This window comes from Protopterus annectens, chromosome 2.part1 (assembly GCF_019279795.1).
Source record: "Protopterus annectens isolate FY-2018-M chromosome 2.part1, PAN1.0, whole genome shotgun sequence".
In the NCBI taxonomy this organism is placed as follows: domain Eukaryota; kingdom Metazoa; phylum Chordata; order Ceratodontiformes; family Protopteridae; genus Protopterus; species Protopterus annectens.
This window is the reverse complement of record NC_056729.1, coordinates 852,748,571-852,753,849: the sequence shown is the minus strand read 5'-3', so window position 1 is coordinate 852,753,849 and position 5,279 is coordinate 852,748,571.

The following is a 5,279-nucleotide window of genomic DNA, read 5'->3' as shown; positions in this document are numbered from 1 at the left end:
ATTACAACAAATCAACAGATGGCTGGTGAAAGCCCATAAAAAATTCTATAGGTCCTGTCTGTGGTCGCTGTTTCTGCATGCAAAAATAGCAAGTGTGCTTGCAAGGCAGGACACTGTACATAAAGTTGCGCTTCAGCCTCAAGGCACCTTTGTTCACATTGTAGTATCAACTACATGAAGTTAATATAATTCTCTAAACTGGGAATGTTCACGCCAATATGTTTAGCAAATCTCTTGGGCAATCTCCCTAAGCTGAAAGGTGTACTACAGAATGTAATTAGCCTTTATTCTTTTAGATCCACTGAAGACTACTTGCTCACCATTCCCTTGATCCACTATAAAGCAGGACAGAAAAGCTTGTGAAGGGAGACTCTTGAGCTCCTCATCTAAAATTACTATACACTTCTTGCCTATGGAGTGAGTTGGCTAACCCTTTTTTTACTTGGTCCTAAATGACATGCAACACTGTACCTTCCTCTACTATCTCAAACAGTTCAGCATGTCCTTTTGGCGCCTAGACATACAATTTTTCTAAGCATATTTTTAGGCACACTTTCCTTTCTACCATGCTTCCAGCTGGCAAAATGTATGTTTCTAGATGTGGGCTCATACAGTTCATGTTGTATCATTTTTAAACACATACCTTTAACTTACTGGTCATCATGACCTCAAGACTTGTACCACAGTACTGTATGGGATGCAACTCTGCTGATCAACAGCTAAATAGACAAAATAACTGTTGACCACACTTGGCACTTTTTCACCAGCATGCTACTCAACTATACAGAAGTTGATATGTTCTGGAACTAAACTTTGTGTAACATGTTTCCAATGGTTAAACCCTTCAACTGCACAGCTCACAACAGACTAGACCTAGTGTACACAATGAAAATTAAAAACATTCAGATTCAGTACTACTGGAGAAAATGGGGACTTTGGCTACTTCACATTTTTGCTTTGTACAAAAGTAACCAGATTCAGTACCACCAGTACAACGATATTATGAATATTTTGCTAGGCAGTTTTCTGAGTACAAAAATGCAACACATGGCACTCTGTTGCCTGTCCCCTTCATAGTGCCTTTTGTAGAAACTGTAAGTACGTTAAAAATGTTACTATTAAACTGGTGTTACATAGCATCCACAACATTTATCTAAAAATGGTAAGCAACATGGCAGCTTAAACATAAAATGAATGCACCATGTGCCATGAGTGTATTCACTGTTGCAGTCATCACATTTGGGTAATCTGCTGGCAGGTTGCCCTCAGTCTGCCTGAATTTCAAAGTCTTGGGTCCTGCGTTGGTTGCTGTCTCCTGTTCCATGACGTCAGGTCGTCAGAGGTATAAAACAAGCAGCCGACGCCATTTTCTTGCCCCAGATGTCAGGTGCCCCCAAAAAGGTAGCAAGAATATATATTTATATATATTTATATATATATATATATATATATATATATATATATATATATAAAATGCATCAATACAAACTTTACCTTCAACTACAAGCAAATATACCACATAGGTTATAGAAGATAGAGAAGGAAAGATAAACTCCAGAATGAAAGGGGGATGGCGGGCGGGTAACCTGGACTGCAACAGTGAATACACTCTAACATCTACATTTATGGTAAGTGTACACAACTGTACTATGTTCTTTGTGTTTCACTGTTGCAGTCATCACATTTGGGTAGAATCCCAAAGCTATGGATGGGAGGCTGGAGCTAAACAGCATTAGGTGCGGCTATAAGGCCCTGCAGAACTGCAGTGACAAAGCCTGCCCTGGACTTAGAGTAGAGAGACAAATGATAATGCTTTGTAAAGGTGCGAACAGAACTCCAAGTGGCAGCCTCTAGAATGTCTTTGGTTGGTACTCCTCTGAGAAAGGCTGCTGATGTAGCTGCAGCTCTGGTGGAATGAGACCTAATGCCCTTGGGCACAGGTTTGTCATGGTGTAAATAGCAGAAATGAATGAAGTGGCTTATCCACTTTGAAATCGTCTTTCCTTCTGATCCTGCAGCATATGTCACCAGTAATTGCTCAGTTTTTCTTAAGAGCTTTAGTCCTGCTCATGTAGAATCTTAGCTGCCTGTGTACGTCCAAGGAATGCAGAATTCTCTCCCCTTGTTCTGCGGATTTGGATAAAAGGTTGGCAGATGAATAGCTTGGTTAAGAGCCACACTGGAAATCACCTTAGGCATAAATGAAGGATTGATCCTCAGAGACGCCCTGTCTGGGTAAAATATGATAAAAGGCTCCACAGCCATGAAGGCCTGTAGCTCTAAGACTCTTCTTGTTGAAGTAATTGCTAGGACCAGAGCTGTTTTCCATGATAAGAACTTTATATCTGCAGTAGCAGCTGGTTCAAATGGAGGCAGGGTGAGCTTTTCCAACACATAATTGAGATCCCATGCAGGTATTGGTGATCTTCTGGGAGGCCTTAAATTTTTGGCTCCTCTAAGATACTGCTTTAGTAAAGGAAGAGAAAAGATTGGTGGCTCTGTATTGTAATGAGCCGAAATGGCAGAGGCATGGATTTTAATTGATGAGAAAGATAGGCCTTTGTCAAGCATCTCAGTTGGCAACAGAAGGAGAGGCTCTAACTACCTTGGGAAGAGAGGGAAGAACAGTCACCTGAGAAGCCCCCTCAGCCTGGCCTACCTCCTGAGAGGGCACATCCTGTAATAGTATAGTTTCAGCCTGGGACTCCATGGAAACTCCTGGCAAAACCTCCGGCTCCACTGAGCCTTCTAAAGAACCGACGTCCGGGACTGCCGGTTCATCACCTCTTAATAGTGCGTTTGTTAAACCTAGCACAAGAGCGGCAACCAACAACGTCGTGCTCAGGCCCTAAACAAGGTATACACAAGGTATGATAATCCCTATGAGGTATCTGTTTCCCACAAGAAATACAGTTATTCACTTTTTCTGACATCCGGTAAAATACTGAGGCAAGAAAAAACCAAAATGTTCCAACGGGTACTTAGCAAGTGCCAGCCAACTCTGTTTAGGTCTGAAACTCCGTTTCCGGAAATATTTCAGAACGCCAACCTGCACTCGCAAAACTGCTTCTGCATCGGACCATGCGGCAAAAAGACTGAGGATATGGCGTCGGTCATGCGCGTGTACCCTGGCGTACTGGCGTCAGTCTAATGCGCCCTGACCGGCGATCAAATATCTCTGGTATTCGGACTATAGTATTGCAATATCTGAGGAATATTTGGTTCTGCTATATCATTTCCTTGTGCTTTGATTCCAAGCACAGAATCTCTTCCATTTATCAGCATAAGATTTTCTAGTACTAGGCCTTCTGGCTTCCAAAAGGACATCCATCACAGCTTTACTGAGAGGTATTTGCATAACTACATGATCACCCATGCTGCCAGGTTCAGTGTTTAGAGCTGATTGTGTAGGATCTGATTGTTTTGCTGGGACAGTAGTTGAGGTCTTTGAGGTAAGGTCCAAGCTGGGTATTGAGACAAGTTCCTTAGGACTGGGTACCAGTATTGGCGGGGCCAGTCCGGGGCAATTAGTATCATCTTTGGTGTCTCTTGTCTGACTTTTACTAGGACACTGGGAAGAAGAGGCAGAAGAGGAAAGGCGTAAACTGATAGGTTTTTCCAGCTGAATAAGTCTGTGATAAGTCCTTGTGCAGAATCTTTTCAATTGATAATTTTGAGAAAAGGCAAATAGATCTATGTCCGGGCTCCCACATTTCTTTATTATCATGCTGAAGACTTGAGGATCTAGTTTCCACTCGTGAGGGTCCATAAGGTTTCTGTTTAAATCGTCTGCCAGAGTATTTTGTTTTCCTGGCAGGAACTGAGCTTGAAGATGTATTTGGTAAGTCAAAGCTGTGTCCCACAGTGACATGGCTAATCTGCAAAGAGGGTACGAGTGCATGCCCCCCTGCTTGTTTATGTACCACATAACCGTGGTGTTGTCAGTCTTTATCAGTAGTTGTCCTGGATGAAGTAAGTCCTTGAAGGCTGTCAGGGCATTTTGAACAGCTAGCATCTCTTTTTGGTTGATATGCAGATGCATTTGTTTTGGGGTCCATATGCCCTGAATGCATCTTCCTGCCAGGTGGGCCCCCCATGCATAATCTGATGCGTCTGTTGTTAAGGTTTGGCTGGCAGGGGATAGAGTGAAGGCCCGTCCCATGTTTTGGTGACATGCTTTTGCCCACCATAGAAACTCCTGTTGTAGGCAGGGAATGAGAGGAATCATTGTTTTCAGACTGTGACAATGTTGACTACATAAACTTTTTAGGTACCATTGAAGTTTCCTCATATGCAGTCTTGCATACGGAATCAGTAGGATGCAGGATGCCATGAAGCCCAAAGCCTGCAGAGTTTGTCTTGCAGATAACTGGGTTTTTGTTGCCATCAGTTTGAAGTAAGTAGTCAGTTGCCTTTGTCTGGCATGAGGTAAGCCATCTGGGCAGTTGTATTCAAGCTTGCACCCAGGAATGTTATCTTTTGAGAGGGTACCAGTTGTGATTTCTTTTCGTTTATTGTGTACCCTAGGCATGTTAGAAGCCTTTTCACAAATGCCAAGTGTTGAAGAAGAATGTCCTTGTTCTCTGCTTGAATGAGACAGTCATCCAAGTAAGGATATATTTGTATACTTCTTTGTCTGTAAAAAGCAATTACTGGTGCCAGGCACTTTGTAAAGACCCTGGCACAGTAGATAAGCCAAAGGGCAGTGCAGAGAATTGGTAATGCATTAAGCCAGCCTTGAAACGGAGGTATCTTCTGCACGATTCCCTTATTGGGACATGCAGGTATGCCTCTTTTAGGTCTAATGTCACCAGCCAAGCATTCTTGCCCAGCATGGGCAGAAGCTGCTGCAAAGTCAGCATTTTGAATTTTGGAATGTCCAGGTATGTGTTCAAAATTGATAAATCCAGTACTGGCCGCCAGGCCTTGTCCTTTCTGGGTACCGGGAACAGTCTTGAGTAAAAACCTTGTCCTTTTTCCTATTCTGGTACTGACTGAATGGCCCCCATATCCATGAGGGACGTAACCTGTTTCTGTGTCTCTGCTCATTGATTTTTTTGGCAGATCCGGCCAACCGTTTGCCATTGGCAGAGTATGGAAATGGAATCTGTACCCCTGTGATACTATGTTTAGCACCCACTTGTCCTGGGTTATTAACTGCCAATTTTGAGCAAAACGTGCTAATTTTCCCCCTAAGGGTGCTGCCAAAAGGTAAGTGCTTGGTAAAAGCAGAGGGAAGTCATTGGGACTGTTTTCTGTAGGGTTGCGCTTTATCTCCT